Genomic DNA, 23,415 nt, shown 5'->3' with positions numbered 1-23,415 from the left:
AGCACAGCCCCTACTACCATGGTAACATCCCTGAGGAAACATCAACAGCAGGCCTTGTAGGGCAGCTGCAACACTAGCAGCAGTCACTTCAAGAGTTCTCAGCCAATGGAGGGTAAGGGGGTAAGACAACTGGTCAAAAAATGATTACAGAGGACACTTTTTTGACACTGCATTTAGGATTCTGATTAATTGTCCATATTCGGGTCCAGGTCCCAGTTCCAGGGCAAAGAGGAACTTTCTAGTCTGTCTTTTCAGGGGAACAGGAGACCCAGTCACAGCTGCAGGGTGAAGCAAGGGTATTTGTGATTGCTCACAATGGAGTAGGGGTCTGGTCTTAGTTACAAGGTTGAAAAGAAAACTAACTAATGCATGTGGTCACAGGAGAACAAGAGACCTGGTCACACTTCCATAGCCGAGATGATAACTATCACCTGTGACTTCAGGGAAACAAGGACCCTTCCTGGGTAAATACCAGTACACAGATCAGGAGAAAAATGACCACACCTCTCTTTGCATCATACCACTTTGGAAGTACTGAAAACTTACCGACCTCCAGAACTAGCTCTGAAAACAACAGCATGAAAGAACCTGAAGTTTGGGATAGTACCCCCTCTATCTCAGAAGCAAAGCCTGATTTAAAGTTAAAAGTCAAGAAATAGGTTGGCAAACTAAGGAAACAACAACAAAGAATGTCAAAAGCTGCTATAGTGACAGGGAAGATCAAGACAAAAACTCAGAAGAAGACAATGATGTTAAACAGCTATAAGCAAAACCTTACAAAATGTAAATTGAGCACAAACCCAGTAAAAATTCCTGGAAGAATCACAAAAGATATTAAAAGCCAAATAAGAGAGGTAGAGGAGGAAAATGGGAAAATAAATGAGAATGGTACAAGAAAGTTATAAAAAAAGAGATAACAGCTTGGTAAAAGAGGCACAAAAATACTGAAAAAGATAACAGCTTAAAAATAGAATTGGCCAAATTGGAGAAGAAATACAAAAATACACTGAAGATAAGAACTCCTTGAAAAGAAGAACTGGCCAAATGGAAAGACAGGCACAAAAGGTCACTGCATGATATAATTCCTTAAAATTTAGAATTGAATGCCTGGAAGTTAATGATTACATGAGACATCAAGAAATCAAAAGAAGTCAAAAGAACGAAAAATAGAAGAAAATGTAAAATATCTCATTGGAGGGGAAATAGATCAAGCAAAGGTAATTAAAGAATTATTGGACTACCTGAAAACCATGATTTAAGAAATGTCTAGGTACCATATTTCAAAAAATTATCAAGGAAAACTGACCTGATATCCTAGAACCAGAGAGTAAAATATAAATTAAAAGAATACACTGATCATTGCCTGAAAGAGATCCTCAAATGAAAACTCTCAGGAATATTATAATGAAAATTCAGAGCTTCCAGGTCAAAGAGAAGATATTGCAAGCAGCCAGAAAAAAATAAGTCAAGTATCATGGAGCCATAATAAGGATCACACAAAAGTTAACAGCTTCTACATTGAAAGAGATGAGGGCTTGGAATATGATACTCCAGAACACAAAGGAACTAGGGTTAGAGCCAAGAATAATCTATCTAGCAAACCTGAGTATAATCCTGAAAGGGGTAATTGGATATTTAATGAAACGGAGGACATTCAAGCATTCCTGATGAAGAGACTAGAGCTGATTAGAAATTTTGACTTTCAAAAATACAAGACTCAAAAGAAGCATAAAAAGGTAATCAGGAAAGAGAAATCATAAGGAACACAATAAGGTTAAACTGTTTATATTTCTTTTTTTAAAAATGATATGTACAATTTACTTACATACTTACAAAAAGGCAGTAGAAAATGGACATTCATTTTATATTTAAAATACTCTTTTTTGTGTTCTGTTGTTTAAAGTTCAAACTCTAAATTAGATCATTCCTCTCCCCTCAATACTTTGGATCTTATCTCCATCAGGCCTCAAAGGTAACATGGGAAACATTTCCCCATAAGTTATTGGTTTGCTTCCTGAGGCAGAGAAATTTATATTTTCTATGGAAAAGGATTCAAATGCACCAAGTCTAGAATTTCAGGATATTGCATTTTCTTTTCCCCTTAATAATAAAGGATCTGGATCCCTATTATATCATCATCACTGAGCTTGAAGAGTCTTGGGTCCTGATACTGATAGTTGGGGAACATGATGGAGTCTGAATCCTGAGAGTGTCCCAGGTCCAGGGCATGGTCTATCTCAAGAAGAGGTTGTTTCCCTCCTCAGAATATGACCATTCTTCATCACTGTCAAAGTAGATCCAAGATCCTTGGTAGTCATGATTTGGAGTGAATACATGAGTTAGGATATTTCCTTTTCCATCAAAGGGGTAGGCATCTCCATGATCTCCATTCAGGAGAACAAACTTAATGTCATAATCTTATGTATACATTTTTTGGAACTTCAAGGGCATCACACTGCTCAGACTTTTGCTGCCTTCCACAAGATCTTTTCAACTGATTTACAATTCATGCTCCATGGATAGTTGATGATACTGTAGGTTACAAGGTTATTTCTAATTTGGGGTTTCCTGGGGGAAAATGAGTAGCCAGCAATATCTTGGACCCCACATTAAGGTTGCCTTATGATGGCCTTTGTGGGCTCATCCAACCATCCAGTTTCTTCCAGCCTGAAGAAATGATGCAAGTAGCACAATTGATCCTCCAGAGTATAGTGCTGGGATTCTTCTTTGGTGAAGAAGAATTGATGGACGTAGTCTTTAAAGAAGTCCAAATCATCAAGAAGGACAGGTCTGGGGGTAACAGGAAAGGACAAACAGCAAGGCATTTAAAAGGCAAAGATGAGAAGAGTAGGCAGCATGATTGAAGTTCCAGCTCTACTGTGGGCTAAGACCCTGTTAATATTTCTATATGGGAAGATGATACTTGTAACTTCTAGGAACTTTATCATTATTAGGGTAGATAGGATTCTACATGGGTACAAGTATAAGTTGACTATTATGGGATTGTGAAAAAATGAAGAGTTGAGAAACAGGAATGCACTGGTAGAAAGGTGAAGGGAGGGGGAGAACAGAGAAAATTATCTCACATAAAATAGGTACACAAGAAAGAGCTTGTATAGTGGATGGGGAAAATGTAGATTAGATACCAGAATCCAATATGTTTCTTGCAAGAAAAACACGTTAAACAGAGAGACACACAGAGTAAAAATAAGGGGCCAGAGCAGAATCTATTCTGCTTCAGCTGATGTAAAAGAAGCAGAGGTAGAAATCATTATCTCAGACAAAGCAAAAGCAAAACTAGACATAATTAAAAGAGATAATCAAGAAAACTACATTTTGCTAAAAGATGTCATAGACAATCAACACTAAACACACAAACATATGTCAAATAGCATAGCATTCAAACTCTTAAAGGAAAATTTAAATGATTTACTTAATTTAAATAATTTATTTAAATAATTTTAAATAGCATAAAACTGTACTAGCAAGGGACTTTAACTTTCCCCTCTCAGAAGTAGATGAAGCTAACTATAAAATAAATAAGAAATAAGTCAAGGACATGGGTAGAATTTTAGAAAACTTAGATATGATAGACCTCTAGAGAAAATGGAATGGAAGTAGAAGAGTATATATACCTTGTACATGATACCTTTGCAAAAACTGACCATTTATTGGGACACAAAAACCTCACAAACAAATGCAGAAAAGAAGAAATATTAATTTCATCCTTTTCAGACTATAACACAATAAAAATTGCATTCAATAAAGATCCATGGAAGCAGATTAAAAATTAATTGGAAACTAAATAATCTAATCCCTTTAGGAGCAGGTCAAAGAATGAATCATAGAAACAATAATTTCATTAAGGAAAATGACAAAAGATACAATGTACCAAAATTTACACCAAAGCAGTACTTGGCGGGGGGGGGGGTGAAATTAATATCTCCAAATGTTTACATTAATCAAATAAAGAAAGAATTGAATTGGAATTGTTGAGAAAAAATGTTTGGAAATAGAGAGAAATTTTTAGATTCTGTTTTCTAATCCATTCAGCTATTTACTTCTGTTTTATGGGTGAGTTCATCCCATTCACATTCAGTTAGGATTAGTATGTATTTCCCTCCATCCTATTTTTTCCTCTTTTTATCCTTCTATCTCTTTTTACCCTGTCCCTCTTCAAAAGTCTGTTTTGCTTCTGACCACTGCCTCCCTTAATCTGCCCTACTTTCTTTTTTTTTCCTTTTGGAGAGAGGAGAGTAGGGCTATTGGGATTAAGTGATTTACCCAAGGTCACCCAAGGTCACACTGGTAGTTTTGTGTTAAGTGTCTGAGGCTGCATTTGAACTCAGGTCTTCCTGACTCCAGGGCTGGTGCTCTATTCACTGCACCACCTAGCCGCCCTTATCTACCCTCCTTTCTATCAGTCTCTCTCCTCTTCTTTTATGCCCTTCTTCCCCTACTTCCCTGCTGGGTAACATAGATTTCTATACCCAAATGAGTATGTATGTTATTCTCTTCTGAGCTAATTTTGATGAGAGTAAGGTTCAAACCTTGCCTACCTTCACTTCTATTTTCCCCTTTCCACTAAAATCTCTTCTTTATGTGTCCATTTTGTGTGAGACAATTTTCCCAGGTCTTCTCCCTTCCCCTTTCTCCCAATGCATTCCTCTTTCTAATCTGTTAAACTTTTTGGATTATGCCGTCATAATCAACTTACACCCATGCCGTTTGTCTATATAGATTCCTTTTAACTACCTTAATAATGATAAAAATTCTTAACAGTTACAAGTATCATCTTCCCTTATAGAAATGTAAACAGTTTAACCTGTTCCATTATGATTTCTCTTTCATGAATACTTTTTTTATACTTCTCATAAATTTTGTATTTGAATGCTAAATTTTCTATTCAGCTGAGGTTTTTTCATCAGGAATGTTTGAAAGTGTTCTGTTTAAGGTCTGAGGTACCACATCTCACTGGTCAGATTGGCTAAAATGACAAAACAGAAAAATGACAAATGCTGGAGAGGATGTGGAAAAATTGGAACACTAACGCGTTGTTGGTGGAGTTGTGAACTGATACAACCATTCTGGAGAGCAATCTGGTACTATGCCCAAAAAGCTATAAATAATTGCATTCCTTTGACCCAGCAATACCACTTCTAGGGTTGTATTCCAAAGAGATCATAGAAGTGGGAGGAAGACCCGTATGTACAAAAATATTTATAGCAGCTCTTTTTGTGGTGGCAAAGAGTTAGAAATTAAGGGGATGTCCATCAATTGGAGAATGGCTAAACAAGTTACGGTATATGGATGTAATGGAATACTACTGTGCTATAAGAAATGAGGAGCAGATGGACTTCATATTTACCTGGAAAGGCTTATACAAACTGATGCTGAGTGAGAAGAGCAGAACCAGGAGAAAGTTGAACACAATTACAGACAACATATGTGTGACAACCAACTTTGAGATCCTGGTCTCTCCTAAGCAATGCAAGGTTATAAGACAACTCCAAAAGACTCATGATGGAAAAAGATGTCTATATTCAGAGAAAGAACTAGAAAGAACAGAGTTTGAATGCAGATTGAAGCAAACTACCTGTTCTCTTTCTTTTTCTTGTTTGGTTTTGTTTCCTCTTTCCCATTGTTCTTTCCATCTGATACAATCCTTCATTATAACCTGACTAATGTCTAGTGTCATAGTATTTGTAGATCCTATACTTGATTGCATGCTGCCATGGGGGTTGTGGGAGGAGAGGGAAGGGGAGAAAATTTGAAACTCAAGGGATTGTGGAACTGAATCTTGTAAACTAAAAGTAAACAAACAAATTAATAAAGACAAAAAGAAGAAAGTCCTCTGTTTCACATTTTTGTAGAGACATTTTTCAGTCATTCAATTCTTCATGACCCCACTTGTGGTTTTCTTGGCAATGATACTGGAGTGATTTGCCATTTCTTTCTCCAGTTCATTTTACAGATGAGGAAACTGAGGCAAGCAGGTTTCGGTGACTTGACCAAGTTTACACAGCTAGTAAGGGTCTGAAGCCAAATTTGAACTCAGAAAGACTCATCTTCCTTTCTCCAGGCCCAGTACTCTGTCCAATGTGCCACCTAGCTGCTTCTCTATTTCATTAAATATCCATTTTCCCCTCTGAAGGCTTATACTTAGTTTTTGTTGGGTAAGTTATTCTTAGTTCTTAATTTTAGTTTAGAATATTACATTCCTTTTTTTTCTTTTTGGAGGGAAATTGGGTTTAAGTAACTTGCCCAAGGTCACATGGCTAAGTTTTTTGTTTGTGTGTGTTAAGTGTCTGAGGCCGGATCCGAACTCAGGTCCTCCTGACTCCAGGGCCAGCACTCTACTCACTGTGCCACCTAGCTGCCCCAAGAATATTATATTCTAAGGCCTTCACTTTTTTAATGTGGTAGTTACCAAATTTTGGATCCTGACTATGGCTACATGATATTTGAATTTATGGCTGCTTGTGATATTTTCTCCTTGACCTGGGAGCTCTGGAATTTGGCTACAATATTCCTGGGAGTTTTCATTTTGGGATCCCTTTGAGGCAACGATCAGTAGATTCTTTCAATTTCTATCTTACTCTCTGGTTCTAAAATATCAGGGAAGTTTTAGTAAGGCTAATTTTAAATAAAATGACTTCTGAGTAAATTAATGCTCCTCTAGGGTTTGAGCCACTCTCTGGTGAAAAAAGCCTGAAGAAAGTAAACAGGAGGATTTTGGTGGAAGGTTACTGAATGAGTACGTAGTCAATTTTTTTTTTACTATGGGGGATAAAATAAGATTGATTGCTTTAAGATCAATCTGTTGTTTAAGACAGCAATAATGCGTATGGATTTGGAACCACTGATTGAACATTTGCTGTAGTCTCACACTTCCAGGTGGCCATAGTCATCTTATTCAGAGACCAAAGTAGATAAATAGTATTAATGCACATTTTTATAGTTCATCCTTCAATCATAACAAAAGGTTCACTGAATATCAGTGAATTCATACCAGAGATAAATTCATATTGTGAATTTATAATTGATTATGTGTATATATGATAAATGATTATAATGTGAATGTAATACATATGAGAAGACTTTATGATTGTATATAGCTCTTCTTCAACATCAGAGAATTCATAATAGATCTATGTCTAGTGAGGTACTTGACTCACTGATTGCAGGTGTTCAATCTATTTCGATGTAGATTGTAGATAGATAGCATAACATGTTGCTACCCTAAACAAGAAGTTCCACTGGTGCCTGATTGCCTTTAGGATCAAATAGAAACTCCCTTTTTTGGCACTTAAAACCCTTTGTTATCTAGCAACCTTTCCAGATTACCAAGAGGCAGATTTGAAAAAGGACAGAATTTCAGAAATGGGACACAGGCAGTGAAAATAGCTTCACACATTCTATGGGCCAGCAAATGGTCCTATTTTCTTTCCCTCATATATAACCTTCCATATCCCATCTCTATGCATTTTCATAAGGTGCCCCACCATGCATAGAATGCACTCCCTCTTCCCCATCACATGAGAATCCTGCATTTCCTTCAAAGCTCAGCTCAAAGAACACATCAGGTCCCTCCAGAAGTTCCCAGCTGCTTCTACCTTCTCCCTGAAATTACTTTATGTCTACTTAGACAAACACACATTGTTTCCCATAATAGACCATTAGCTCGTAGAGGGCAGAAACTGTTTCATTTTTGATCCTGTATCCCTATCACCTAGCATAGTACTTGACCCACAGTCAGTGCTTTTCAAAAGTTTATTGATTGATTGATTGCTTACAAAGAATTCTCTTTAAAATGACCTTTCAAGGTAGGTACGATATTTATCTCTCTTCAGAAAGGTTAAATTATTTGCTCACAATCACATACCTAGAAACGTCAGTCAGGATCTCAACTTGGGTCTTGATTTAAAGTCCACTGTTCTTTCCCTTCCACCATCATGTAGAAAGAATATATTACTGTTTTGACTTTTACCATGACCCTAGAGTCCTATGTAATGATAGAATTGTAGATATTTCCTTATTCTATATGGAACCTCCAGAGGGGCTTGTGTCAAGGTATTCTGTGGACTTACCACACACACACACACACACACACACACACACACGAGTTCATGAACCCCAACTAAATCTGTTTACTTGTAAGCAGAAGATATAATTAGTTCAAAGCAAAGGCATTTAATGAAATGACATAGACAGAAAAGGCATAATAGGACATTCTAGGTACATTCTCCCTTATATATATAGCATCCCAGTTTAAAACACTTGAAAATATTTGTGGTGAGGCACAAATATGGAGAATTTATGGCATAAATATAAGGAATATATTGTGTGAAAAGGCACACATATGAAAACATGTGTGGCTGGGTCATGTATCCCATGAAGGGATAGTTCATATCTCTTATGCTATCTGTCTGACCCATTCCTCAGTCTCCTTTATTGGATCTTCAGTCAGGTCACACCCATTAACCATAAGTATCCCTCTTTCTGTCCTGGGCTCTCTTTTCTTCTCCCTCTATACAATCTATCTTGATAATATCATCAACCCCCACAGATTTAATTAACATCTCTATGTCAAGAGTTCAAAGATATACTGACATAACCCTAATCTCTCTCTTCTGCATTTCCATCTATCTATTAAATAACTCAAACTGTATGTCCTATAGATTTCTTAAACTCAACATGTCCAAAACTGAACTTTCTTTTCTCTCCAAGCCCTCTTTTCCCCCAAATTTTCCTATTATTGCTGAGGCTATCACCATCATCTAGTCATCCAAACTCCTGGACTCTTCATTCTCTTCCTCTCCCCCTCCCCCAATATATCCAATCTGTTATCGAATCCCATCACTTGTAACTTAACATTTCTTGCATATGTTCCTTTCTTTCCTCTGATAGTGCCAGTAGCCTGGTACAGGTCCACATCACGTCACACTTGGACTATCACAATAATGTGCTGGCTGGTCTCCACTCCAATCCTTCCTCCTCTCAGCTAGCAAACTGACATTCCTAAAGTATGGATATGGCCATTTCATCATCACCCTTCCCACTATTCAACAAGCTCTAGGGATTCTTTATTACCATTAGGGTCAAATATAAACTCTTATGTTCGACTTTCAAAGCCCTCCACAACCTGGCTTATTCAGACTTTTCCATTCTTCTTATGTTCTACTCCCAATTCCCATACACCCTCCCCCACCCCCACACATATACACACATGCTCTGTAATCTAGTTACAAGCCTCCTTTCTCTCGAACAATATACTCCATCTTCTGATCCTAGACATTTTCACTGGTTGTTCCCCCTGCCTGAAATTCTCTCCCGCCTCATCTCTGCCTTTTAGTTTCCTTGGCTTTCTTTAAGTCCAAACTAAAATCCTACCTTCTAAATGAAGGCTTTTTTTTCTTTTTTTGCTTTTTGGAGGGGCAAGGAGGTAAGTGAGTAGCCTAAGGTCACACGGCTAGTAAGTGTTGAGTGTCTGAGGCTGGATTTGAACTCAGGTCTTCCTGACTCCAGGGCCAGTGCTCTATTCACTGTGCCACCTAGCTGCCCCAAGGAAGCCTTTTCCAATCCTCCTTAATGCTACTACCTTCCTTCTGTTGATTATCACTAATTTTTCCCATATATATATATATATGTTTGCATACATTTGTTTATACATTTGTCTTCCCTAATGGACTGTGAGCAACTTGAGACCAGAGTGTTTTGTAACTTTGTATCCCTAGCACTTTGTGCAGTGCCAGCACATAGTAGGTACTTAATAAATGTTTATTCACTTACAGAGCTATTGATAACTTCCAATATCATCATGTTGGAACTCCTGGTCTTACACCCTAAATATCATGTGTTATTTGCTAGAAATGTGGATGTGGTGAATAATCTCTGCTGGGGACTACTCCATGCTGGTTTCCCAGAAATCTCTACTGGACCAGGCTCCACAAAACTTACTATCACTTGTCTCTACTGTCCTTATTGCTGTGGCATTCCTCTTTACTTCCAGATGTTGAGGTGCTGACCTTCAGAGCACCTATTTGACATCCCTACTAATATCAGAATGAGTATAATGAATAAAAAATCTCTGCCTTATGAGGATAAACTGACAACTCTGTAGTCATAAGCCAAGGCTTTGAACCATCACATTGTACTAAGATTAAAACCCTCTAATGTGCCTCAAGGCTAATATCAAGTTGATCTTGATCTCCTGATATCTACAATAAAATTGTAGTTCTGTGTGGCTTCTCTTTGTGTGCCCAGAGCTTAGCAGTGTCTAGCTCATAGTAGGGGCTTAATAAATGCGTGTTGATGGAATAACAGATTTTGTCACAAACCACTGTTATTTAGGGTAGAAATAATCCATCTGTCTTGGCATGAAAATGAATTTATATCCAAACAAAAGCTAAGCTAAAGAAGTCACTGTCTTTCTCACCTAGTTCCCTTTTCTAAAGCTTTTGTTATGCATAAGTGTTCAACAACAACAAGCCTCCAAGATTTCCAGACACCCATTATAACCTTATTTCTGAGTATAAAAAAATTTAACCAGATTTTTCAGATTGCATGTTAATTGTATTACCAAGCAATTGATAGGATGGTGAGCCCAATCAAAACATTAAAACAAATGAAACCATTGAATGAAGAAATGAATGCTCCTCACAACCCACATGAGGAACAATCCTATGTGGAATCCAATTGACAGCAATTCATCATTTAAATAATTTAAAATTTTGCAAGACATAGTAAAACATCAGCCAAACTATATTGTATAAACATGCCCTTCATCCTATGTTCATTAGCTGGGTTTTGTTGGTGTCGTTGTTATTGTTGTGGTTGTTACCCCTTTACAAAAGAAAAAAAAAGCATGTACTCCCCCCCAAAACAGATATGTAGCTGTATAGAATTTTGACCCCCAAAGTGCTATTTTCACTCAGAAGTTACTGACCTATCACAATGAACTTCTTTTTGAGACTATTTAAACTACTGCATTCAAACTAGATTCTTATCAGTTTGTATCAGCTAAGCCAGCCAAAAAGAGCTGCCTCCCTTGCCTCTGAAATAATCCAGTGTGCTGCCTCCATTGCTCTTTGGTTGGGGAGCGAAGGTGGGGGCAGAGACTCAGGCCCATCATTTGGAAAGTTTATCACTTAATATCACCAGAGTCGGGCTGGCCACACAAATCCTAATTTTAAGAGTGAAAATTTCCTCCTTTCCATGAAAGGCAGAGATAATGATTCCAGCACAGATGGAGAAGATTTCTTCAGGGAAGGAAAGCAACATTTAAGTTGGTTAATGCCTTCCCTGGTGAGCCATTGTCTTCTTGTTTGGGGTGTCTGAGACCTCATTTTAGATACACAGAAACTCTTCCACTGTGATTGATTGCAGAGAAACAATCAGCAAGCACAAATGAATCAATTCAAGAGGCTATCTTGCCCTACTCTGGATGAGCCCCTTCCTGCTTCCCCTAAGTATTTACCCTTTTCTTAAAAACATTATTTATCCGAGGAACCCAATTTAAAGCAGTTTCATTGGTCTATTCAGCCAAAGGGGAACTTAATACACATATTGATATGATTGCTCTAGTTCCTTAAATCTTTTGTTAAAAAAATAAATCACATCCATCCATAACAAAGATGTTATATTAGGCCTAATCCAACCCTTACAAGAGAGGAGGATGCTAACTGTGGGCTTTTCTTAATCACACTGCTTTCCCCATCCTTCATGTCATTAAGTCCAATTGAACCAACCATTGTCATACTCTTCTTCTCTTTATTATGCCCACTAAAAGACCCTAATTGAGGCTCATCATGCCTCTTACCTGAACCATTGTACTAGCCTTCTAACTAATCTACCATTCTACTTTCTCATCACAATCATTTTTGTCCTCCTGGTGTGGAATGATGAATATCACTCCATAATTCTAAAACCTTCCATGGACCATATGGAATGATGACCAAATGTCTTAGCCTAGTATACAGCTTGATTACAATCTCACTCTCTAGTCTTATGTTACAGTCAAAATTAACTAGAAAAGTCAGGTCAACAAGCACTTATTAAATACTATATGCCAGCCACTGTCCTAAACTCTGACAATATAAATACAAGCATGATTGATATCAAGAAGCTTGCATTCTAATGGGGGAAGATAACCCATAAAAGGCAGCTGAAAAGGGATGGGGGGACCAAAGGAGGGGGCACAATAGAGAAAAGTCTGAGAGTCAGAAGTGCACCCTGGGGAGGATTGAAGACAAACCTTGGCTGATCATCCTGCTTAAAGTAGAAGTACTGAGAGGAACCAATCATTCAGAGAGAGACGCCTTGGGGTAAGAATAAGCTTCCAATGTATGAAGTCCAGTAGGGGAGTGAGCTTCTAGAGTAAAGAAATTCAGATAACTACTCTGCTTTTTGACAAGTTGAACCACTTGCTGTCTCCAAGACACATTTTTATGACTCAAAAACTTCAATTCTGTTGTTCCCTAACACATCCACTCCTCAGCTACTTTCTTCTTATCCCTATCCTATCTACTCTTCAAATTATTATTCAATTATATCTTTTCCATAAAGTCTTCCTTGATCCATTCCAATTGGAAGAAATAATTTCTTTCTCATCTAATCTCAAAGTTCTTCATATTCCCTTTAGCCATAATTTAATACTAAAAATAGCAGTACCATTTATATACTTTCCTCCTTACGACCCTAAGATAGGCAGCACATCTATTATTATCTCTATTTATGGATGAGGAGACTGAGGGTCAGGGAGGCCACGTGACTAGCCCAAGGTCTCACAGTAAGTGAGTTTAAGAACCAGGATTTAAATCTAAGCTTTTAGTGACTCTCAATTCAGAGCTCTTTCTGTGATACCATCTTCCTGTCATCCTACTTTATGTTCTATTCATCTAAGCATATGTTTTATTTCCCTTCCTAGACTGCAATCTCCTTAAGAGCAAAGAGAGCATCTTATTTATTTTTTATTCTTTCCCCCAGCACCTAACACAGTACTCTTTATACACAGTGGGTATTTAACAAACAAATGAATTCTCCCTTCTAACCAGCAATCAGCAAGGCAGCAATGTGCATGTTATTTACACCCGCCTGGGAAATCTGCCCTCTTGCCTATCTCCGAATATCTTAATAGCTATATAAAGACTCCTCTAGCTATTCCTTGTTGTTGTTGAGTCATGTTTGACTCTTTATGACCCCACTTGGGTTTTCTTGGCAAAGATACTGGAGTGGTTTGCCATTTCCTTATGCAGCTCATTTTACAGATAAGGAAACTGAGGCAAACAAGATTAAGTGAGTTGCCCAGGGTCACACAGTCAGTAAGTGTCTGAGGCTGCATTTGAACTCAGGTGTTCCTGACTCCAGGCCAAGTGCTCTATTATTGCCACTTAGCTGCCTGCCTCCCCCACCACCTTCAACTATAATACTTTTGAAATTATAAAGTACTTTCCTTACAACAGCATTGTGTGGTTGATAGCATGCATATTATTATTTCTACTTTATATATAAGAAAACTGAGACCTAGAGAGGGTTAACAAGTTGCCTAGGTTCAAACAGCTGAGAATCAAAGAGGGACAGACCCATCTCCAGACTCCCAAACCTGATTCTCATTCTGCTTCATCAAACTGCCCCCTCTTAAAAAAAAGAGATTAGGATCATCAGATCAAATATGCAGAACCAGAAGAGAATTCAGGATCTTTTATTCTAATTCCTTCATTTTGCACTTGGAAAAACTGAATCCTAGAGAGATTATATTATTTAGAGGAGGAATAGAACATGGACTCAGACTTAGGTCCTCTTTTTCCAAATTCAACATCCTTTCCCACTAGACTATGATGCTTGTCCTTGGATGGCCTCTGCTCTTACTACCTTACTAAAGCATCCTAACCACAGTATGTAAGCCAGGATGAACAATATTTAATGTCAAATCACAATTAGAAGATGCCTGGATCTGCATGGAAGAGAGGAAAATAACATCTGAGAGGAATCCTCTACCAGCACTGTCAAAGGGTGAGGTGGCTCTGATGCCAGGGAACCATTCCTGATTATTCAGATAAAAATATCATTCCAGTGGAGAAGGGTAATTTGTCAGACTGCCACAGCTTAATAGCAATATCCCTTAAGAACAACCACGTCTTTTTGCTCTGGTTCTGTATTCACCAAGCAATTTTCTCTTCTGTGATTTGGTTTTGTGAGTGGCCCTACAAGGAAGGGGGCACCCTGTGTAGATGTATGGATATACCTCGAACTTGGCTATATCCTCCATTCTAAATCAACATATTTCAATTCTCAAAACTGTCAGGTTCTCAAATGTGACCCATTCCTCCCAGGACCCAGTCACCCCCGGGTGAGCCAATAAAATTAAATCCCTGGCTTGTAAGTTTGAGAATTCTACCCTGGAGAACAGGTGAACCACTCGCCTCTTGAGGCCTCCAGGAGTCCAGTCTTAGATGTCAAAATAACAATGCCTTTAGTATGTAGTTTGTACTTTCTCTAGTTCTATAAATGCTTTTTTATTCTTTTTCTTTTTTTATAACTCAAATAAATGAATGCCTGTGGGAAAGCATGTTGAGGTGTCAGAAAGGATGGAGAGAGAATGGTAAGAAAGAGCCAGGGAAGGAAATCATATAGCATCAGCAGCTACTTTAGGGGGGATGGGGATGGGGAATTCAGGGCCATGTGAAAATGAATATTTTCTAGCTACAGTTAAATGACTTGATCTGGTGGCAGTGGTTTCCTGTAGAGTGCAAGTAAGAGAGAAACCTTGGCAAAGAGCAAAGTTTAAGTGGGTCAACTCTGAAAAAGATCACTTCAAGGAAGGGGTTGCTTCTCCGGGAAACTGAGACTAAAGGGGTAGGAACCATTGCCTTATAGGAAGGAAGAACTGAAGGAGAAAAAAAAGTTTTGGTGGATTTTTTTTCCCTCTCTCTTTAGGGATATCATAGTTTTCCCTTGATCTCTATGCGATCGACTGGACCTCTTCATCATGAAATTGACTCCCCCAGGTTTTATAAGAACCCTATGGAGTCCTGGAAGAAGCCAAGTTCACAGAGAGAAAAGTAGAGCTTAAGGTTGTTGTTTTTTCCCCCAAAGCTTTATTAACATTTGATAGACATTGATATATGTGGTAGAGGCAACACCAATTTTTCTCTCTGATATGTTCTCTCATAAGAATAATATCAGTGGGATAGGATTTTTTTCCTGAATATAAAATACCATTTTCAAACAAAAGAAGGAAAATGTTTTCTGTAGCTGTTCCACATTTATTATGAGCTTATAGCACCACTGCTCACAAGGCTCTTTTATGATTCAATAAAATAATTAAGATGAGGGGAACTTTTTATATGCTCAGTTTTTGTCAAAAAAAAATGTTTTACAAATTGCCAATATCTCCTGTTACACAGGTTACCCTCATGAAAATTTCAACGTCTGATTACAAAATCAGCAACTAATATGCTTAATGACTTTCCATTACACCTAACAATAATGACGATATGTTTTAAAATTGCATTTGTATTCACGTTGTTTTGACCTCACTCTCAGTATCTCGATGCAATCAGGCCCCGGCAGTTAGCAATAATTTCCCTGATTACCACAGCAGGCCTAGAAGCTGTTCCCTTGCATAGGGAAAGAAATGTAGTTTCTGAGATAAGAGTGGCACAAGTGAACCCAGGAAGATTTTTGAACTGTGCTGTAACCAAAGAGGATTTTTGCTTGCCAAGCACCTGGTAAGGAAAACCAGCATACCACTGGAAAGTGTCAGCCATGAACAGGGTATGGTTTGAAGAGTCTTATTCACTTGAAGATTAGGTCTGCAGAGTAAGGAAGACAGGAATATCAAATTCTCTAGTAGCATCCACATTTTCCAGAACATCTACCACAAATGAGAAATCGGTTTATTATATGTGGTGATTTGTTAAGGAATTGAAGGCCTATGTAGAATCTATGCAAATGAGATTGGCCCATTTATCAGGGTATTCCCCTGATTGGTCCTCCCCAAGGGCAATTATTAGCTTCTCTTCTAAGCACATAGACTCAAAAGGTAAAAACCTGAACAGTCTTATTTGTAAGGTAATGAACAAAGATAAGACTTTCAGAGAGTCCATAGAAATTAATGATAACTGCAACTCTCCCAACAGATTCCTGTAAGTTCTCAGTCATTTACATTAATGCCTGAGTAGGACCACAACTCGGAGTGATCATGGCTTCCTCCTCCCCTTCAGTGATCCCCTTACAATCTCCATTGCCTTGACAGAAATACTCGTTTCTTTTTTTTTTTTACTTAACGGTATTTTATTTTTTTCCAATTACATATAAAGATGGTTTTCAACATTTGTTTTTGTAAGATTTTGAGTTTCCAAATTTTTCTCCCTTCCTCCTTTTCTTCCCCCCTCCCCAAGATAGGAAGCAATCTGATATAGGTTATATACATGTACACAATCATGTTAAACATATTTCCACATTAGTCATATTGCAAAAGAAGAATCAGAACAAATGGAGAAAAACACAAGAAAGAAAAAAGACAAAAAACAAAAAAGGTGAAAATAGTATGATTCAATCTGTTTTTTCAGACTCCATAGTCTGATCCATCTCTGGATGTGGATAGCATTTTCCATCACGAGTATTTTGGAATTGTCTTGGATCATTGTATTGCTGAAAAGAGCTAAGTCTATCATAGTTGATCATCATTCAATATGGCTGTTACTATACACAATGTTCTCCTGTTCCATTCACTTCACTCAGCAGCAGTTCATATAAGTCTTTCCAGATTTTTCTGAAAACTGTCTGTTAATCACTTCTTATGGAACAATAGTATTCCATTACATTCATATACCACAACTTGTTCAGCCATTCCCTATTTAATGGGCATCTCCACAATTTCCAATTTTTTTGCCACCACAAAAAGAGCTGCTATAAACATTTTTGTACATATGAAGACTTTTCTCATTTTTATGATCTCTTTGGAATACAGATCTAGTAGTTGTATTTTTGTATTAAGTGGTATGTACAGTTTTATAGCCCTTTGAGCATAGTTCCAAACTGCTCTCCAGAATGGCTGGATCAGTTCACAACTCCACCAGCAATGCGTTAGTATTCCAATTTCCCCCACATCTTCACCAACATTTATCATTTTCCTTTTCTGTCATATTACCCAAACTAATAGCTATGAAGTGGTACTTCAGAGTTGTTTTAATTTGTATTTCTCTAATCGGTGGTGAGTTAGAACGTTTTTTCATATGACTATAGATAGCTTTAATTTCTTTATCTGAAAACTGCCTGTTCATATATTTTGATCATTTATCAATTGAGGAATAATATCTATTCTTATAAATTTGATTCAGTTCTCTATGTATTTGTAAAATAAGGCCATTATCAGCAACACTAACTGAAAAAATTGTTTGCCAGTTTTCTGCTTTCCTTCTAATCTTGGTTGCATTGGTTTTGTTTGTGCAAAACCTTTTTAATTTAATAAAATAAAAATTATCTATTTGAAATGCCAGTTTGTTACAGCTCTAGTCTCTCACTGTAGTAGACTGGTTTTGTATGAGCTGCAAGTTAGGGGCTAGGGGATGTAATTCAGTAGGAAAATTCTAGCTGCCACTACCATACACTGTGGTGGCAGGGTAGTGTTTGCCCACCAGCAGCCCTCGGCCTGAAGCTTTTCTCTCTCATTTCACCCTTCACCTTTGATCTTGCCCTTTCTTGTTTTTCTAGTGGTAGCAATGGCCAATGTCCTATTTAGTAGGAGGTAGTACTAGTAACAAGGGAAGTATGCTGGTCCTTTACATTAGTGGGGTCATTTGTCTTTTTTGCTGATTTAAATATGTGGCCTGGCATAGGGGTAGGAAATAGGGAGACAATTGCATCTGAGAGATTACTTCTTGACTCCAACTGTCCATGAGTAATATTCCTAAATTCCAGATCTGGTCACTATTTAGTCAGAGGAGAGAAGTATTTTATGTTCTTTTACCTTTGAAGTTGTGCTCTCTTAAACTTTAGTTTTATTGAATTTTATGGTTTGCTCACTCCTCATTAAATTTTAACCTTCTAACCTGAATCATTGCAATGGCCTACATTGGGCCTGGTTTAGAATAACAGACATCAGTGGTTACTTCTCCCTCTCACTGCTCCTCATTGTCCCCACTGTCATCCTTCTTGAAGGTTTCCACATTTCCCAGTATGCATCCATTTCATTGCTAACCCCATTCACTGTCCTCTGCAGTTCTCCCGTTCTTCTTAATTTCCAGGAGATGGCATCAATTCCTTTTCCCAGAGGACCAGCTTTCTAGCAACCAGACAGTCAGAAAGAAGAAAACATGCTAAGTATATATACAGCACAAAAACACCACTTCAGACCCATGTGCCTCTATACTTCTTACATTCTTTTCCACCTTGGTTCCCACAGTCACAGACTTCATATAAGAGAAGGCTCTTTTGGACTATGGGGCTTCAGTTAATCTCATTCCATCCCATCTCATATATTACCTTCTTTTGCAAAAGCAAACTTGCAATCAGTTCTTAAGCAAGTTTTTAATCAAATGCTTTAAGCTCTTGGTAGCTAATAACTGTGTCCTTTATCTTACAATGCCTGGGCAAGATGCCTACTGCTCATGTTTATCATTTTTGCCTTGGTATTATAAATGCTCCAGGAAATAGCCTTATTCTTACTCTGATTTCCTCTTTGTTAAGCTGAACCAGAATCTTCAAATTACAAGGACTTGTTTCCAAAATATTCATAAAAGGGTAGGAAAATTGAGCAAGCTTCTCTTAGCACTTCCCATGGATCAAGGGTAGGGGAAATAGTGAGAAAAAGATTTTTAAATACTTGATAAATTGGTCAATGATTTCATTCAGACTCATCACCACCCTTGTTTAGCTTAGGACCTCCAAAAGCTAGATACAGGTTTTATGTTATAACAAATTATGGGTAAATTCCTAAAACACTTTTAAGTGGTTATCTTTTGTTTACTTATGTTTTAAAGCATTGCAAAAACAAGAAGGGCTTGACCCCTTTTAGAAAAAAAAATGTTTCCAGATTTCTGGAATAGGCTTTTAAAACTGAAGAGAAGCTTTATTCGATAACGTAAATATGTTCAGTGGGAGCGACATAATATGGGAAGGGGAACCAAGACTAAAAATTTAGTCAACTGGGATGAAATAAAAGGGTGGTTGCCAAAGTAACCTCTTCCTTATTGGAAGGAAACCAATGTGCAAATACAATGGCTCCACTTTCTTTTTCCTCCTTCTACATTGTCTTAGGGAGGAAGAACAACAAAGGAAGATGTTGAACTGAAAATAAAAATAGAAAAGTTGAAAAAAGTACACAGGAGAAACTAAGATTCCTTCTGAAGAGGCTAACAGAGTGAAAGCTGAGACAAGGGTATTAGAGTATTAATGCCTTTCCTCTTATTATTATATTAATATATAATAATATATTATTATAATATTAATATATAATAATATATTATTATTAGAGTCTTAGCTTAGCCTGAGTTGGACAAACAGTTAGTGACCAAGGAGTATGAATAAGACTCAGGACAAGACTTTAGTCTGATAATTAGTCTTTCCTTGAAGCAAAAAGGAAAGCCAAGATTTAATTAATTAGAAATTGATAACAGTTAAGGTTAGTAACAAAAGTGAGAGTTCATATCTAGGTATTTGTATATGTTAAAAGCTTGATTTAGTTTTTTACTTTATCATACTTTTACAATTATAAGGAAAAGAACAATTCATAATTCTATAGTGCTATAAAATTTGATAAAACACTTTCACTTTTGGGGCTACAAGGTTGTTGAAATATCATCTAGTCCAACTTACTCATTTTACAGATGGAGAAAATGAAGTTCAGAGCAGAATGTGTGACGTGCCCAAAGCCAGGATTATTATCCCCTTTTTAGCCATGAAGTCCAAAGAACTTATGAATTGCCCAAGGTCCCATAGTTATAGATGTGTCCTCAGAGTGTAAGCGTGGTAAACTTTCTAGGGCAACCTACTGCTTTAAAGATTTACAGTTTATACCATTATTTATGAAAGTAATAATTTTTTTATAGAAAAACAACATTAATTGCACTAACACAATAAATTCTTGTTTTCTCTCCATTATTGATTCTTTGATTTCTAACCATCTGATGTAGTCAGTCAAAGTCAGATACTATCATTGCCCTCGTGGTAACTCCCAAAAGGAAGCATAGTGTCTTCATAGAAGCACTCAACCTTCACAGGCCTGGTCTTACCAATATTCAACCTTATAGAGTGATAGTAAACATCTCACCATTAAAGGAGATGAAGTACTCAACCAAGCCCCTATATCTAGGCTGTGATTCTAGGATTCTGAGATGTTCAGGAATAAAGTGAAATAGAAGCAGGATGGAGCCTGCTGGAGCTAGGTCAAAAAGCTGATTATTAAATTTTCAGTATGAGCATTTACACTTCAAAAATGGGGCAGATGTTACAAATCAAAGCTTGATTTGTTTTGTTGTTGTTGTTATTGGCTTCTAGACTTAAGAACATGCTGAATAAAATGTTAATAATGAAGATTAAACTTAGAAGTATATCAGAGGTACTTTTTTATTTCCTAAGACCTGGTTGTTAAACATTAACTAGCACACCCTTCAGTTGGATTCACTCCATCTAGATTAGATAAAGTCAAAGGGATGAAGGGCTTCACCATCCACCTCCACCTCCCTCCTGATGCATGAACTTCTTTGGAGAACAAGCCAGCAATCCCATATAGTAGAAGAATGTTCTCTATACAGGCCTTAAGAAAGCTATTTAACAATAGTCATAGAGTTATTAGATTTAGAGCTGAAAGGGACATTCAGATATCATCATGTCCAGATTGGTCATTTTATGCATGGTAAAACTGCAGCCTAGAGAAAGGAAGCGATTTGCCCAAGAGCTCACGGTAAGTAACAGTCAGGATTTGAACCCAGGTGTTCTGATCCCAAATCTAGTGTTCTTCCCTCTGCAGCACATTGTTTCTCGTGTGTTTGCTTGAGGGGATTCTACTGTTGGGCTATTTGTGACGCTCCCTGATTTCATATGGTCTTTTGGGTCCTTGAGCTTAGGATGTTGGGTAACAAAAGAAGCTGAGAGAAGGAGGAGAAAATTCCCTGCTGGCCAATTAAAAACACAGGTTTACTTTCAGTTCATTGAGACTTGACTTTATATCCACAAAGCTTAGCACATAATCGGCACTTAATAAATGCTGCTTGACTGACTTTATCACAGGTCAGGACAAAACGGGGTTGATGGTGATTCTTAAACTCTCCTCCTTCTCTCAGGCTTCCTCCAAGAGTCTCTCCTCTGAACAAGGCCTTTCCTGATCTGCCCACGTGGCCATATTTCCCTTCTAGGGTTACTTGAGTGTCCTCTGTATGAATCTCCTTGTGTATCTGCCCGACTAGAACGTAGTCTCACAGGGTCATAGATTTAAGGGTCCTTAGTCATCATGAAACCCAATTTCCCTCATTTTGTAGATGAAGAAACTGAGGCCAAGGGCCTTATAGAACTAATAATAGTAGCAACAGCAGCAGCTAACATTTATGTATCACTTTAAAGTTTGCAAAGTGTTTTACATATATTACCTCATTAAGAATTAAATGACACACCCTGGTCACACAACTAGTATATATCTGACATGCAAGGGAAACTCAGGCCTCCCTGACCTCTGGTCCAAGGTTATATCTGTAACAAATGCTATCTTAAGGAATTTTTCTTCTTTTTTATCCCCAATCTGCACAATGCCTGGCACAAATACTTATTGATTGCTTTATTCAGTGAGAGAGTGAATTGAAGGACAAAAAACTGCTAACCTCTGCTACCTTCTAGGAATTTTTCAAGCTCAACTGACTTTCACCTTTGATTAACTAGTTAAGTTCAGACTTCTGACTTGAGCAGAACATTCATTTTTTGAGAAGTCTATGCAATCTCTGTGTTATTGTTTTTCTTTGCATGAAGGAATGTTTTGAAAACTCTTCCTCAGCTTGGCCATTAAAAAAAATAAAATTCTATCCTTTATTAGTATAAATCAGTTGATAGGCAGTGTGGTATAGTGGATGGCAAGCCAGCCTCGAAGTCAGGAATTCCTGGGTTTGAGTCTTGACTCTCAAGTCTCCTGGTGTGATAACTTCAGCAAGTCAATTAACCTCTCAGGCAGGCAGCTCTCTTAAGATTTTTAGCTGCATAGCAGCAATCTATCTGGTAAAGGGCATTACTTTTCCTAACAAAATTCCAGGTCCAGTTTTAACAAAAAAGTCCAGTTGTATTGTCTCTAAATACTTGCCTCCTCTATGTTATGGCCAGTAGTCAGGGAGTAAGAATTACTTAGAAATCCTAATTCCTAACCTTGGATCATCATGAGCAGGCAGGCCATGTTCAAAATTTCCCCGGGGTGACTCAGCTGCTAAAAATAGGCCAATAGCTTTTTGTATAAAACTTCCATCCCCACCCTCCCACACTTACCTCCAGTGCCTTCCAAAGCCTCTCCCTGGTCCATCCAAACTCCATAGGATGCCATATGGCTTCAGCTATAGCCCATGAAACAGAATTGAGTGCTCCCACATGCATTCAACACGGGCTTGTGTTTTTCCAGGCCTGAAGACAAGTCTTGGTGCTGCGAGGGCCAAAGAAAAGAGCAAAGCTCAGAATCCCATGGCTCTTGTATGCCCAGAATGAATTTTCTCCCTGATTTCTAGGCAGGTTGTCCTGAGGACTTAACTGGTTTGAGGATCTGAATCAAGGACTGTATCTAGTCTTCTCTTAGAAGTCCTCACAGAATTGTTGTATTTCTATTTCTAGGTGGAAAAAAATACATCATGTCCATATTATTCTGAGTGTTTCCATGGTCAGAAATACTTTTTACAGGATCTCCAGACATGTTTTGCTGTTGTCGTTGTTTTGTTTTGCTCAATTGACATGGATAGCTGGTGCTTATGAGTATAAGCTCATTCAATGATTGTGCAATAGAGTATGAATATCATCTCAGTTAAGTGTAGCAGTAGGGAGATGACCTCATCCTATTTGATAAGATCATAAATAAAGAGCTGTCAGAATCTCAAAGACCATATGGTCCAATCCCCTCATTTTACAGAGGAAGAAAATGAGGTCCAAAGCAGTTAAGTGAATTATCCAAGGTAAGAGAGAGGTTCAAAGCATCAGAAGCAGATTTTCATATTTACCTGGAGAGGCTTATACAAACTGATGCTGGGTGAGAAGAGTAGAACCAGTAGAAATTTGTACACAATTACAGACACAACGTATGTGTGATGACCAACTTTGATAGACTGGACTCTTCTCAGCAATGCCGTGATATAAGTCAATCACAAAAGACTCATGATGGAGAGAGATGTCTACATTCAGAGAAAGAACTAGAGAGAACTTAGTTTGAATCCAGATTGAAGCAAACTACCT

At 37.7% G+C, this 23,415-nt stretch overlaps 1 protein-coding gene, 1 long non-coding RNA gene and 1 pseudogene across 3 annotated transcripts in view; all 3 read right to left on the bottom strand.

Annotated features, from left to right (window-relative positions):
• CDH13 (cadherin 13) overlaps positions 1 to 23,415 on the bottom strand; it is a 1,699,366-nt gene that overhangs the window by 1,424,550 nt on the left and 251,401 nt on the right. The gene's annotated exons all lie outside the window — the stretch shown is intronic.
• Positions 1 to 23,415, bottom strand: part of LOC138149292 (uncharacterized) — a 118,704-nt gene that overhangs the window by 4,341 nt on the left and 90,948 nt on the right. The window contains exon 2 of the long non-coding RNA XR_011165278.1: positions 22,468 to 22,618. This is a non-coding gene — a long non-coding RNA (uncharacterized lncRNA). The remainder of the gene's footprint in view (positions 1 to 22,467; positions 22,619 to 23,415) is intronic.
• LOC138148974 (matrix metalloproteinase-26 pseudogene) lies at positions 2,102 to 2,858 on the bottom strand (annotated as a pseudogene).

The sequence above is a fragment of the Petaurus breviceps genome, unplaced genomic scaffold, assembly GCF_028583685.1.
Source record: "Petaurus breviceps papuanus isolate PSGF00001 unplaced genomic scaffold, PetGlider_PUasm1.0 90845, whole genome shotgun sequence".
Lineage (NCBI taxonomy): Eukaryota > Metazoa > Chordata > Mammalia > Diprotodontia > Petauridae > Petaurus > Petaurus breviceps.
Note: the sequence above shows the minus strand (reverse complement) of the source record. Positions and strands in the feature narration are given on the sequence as shown.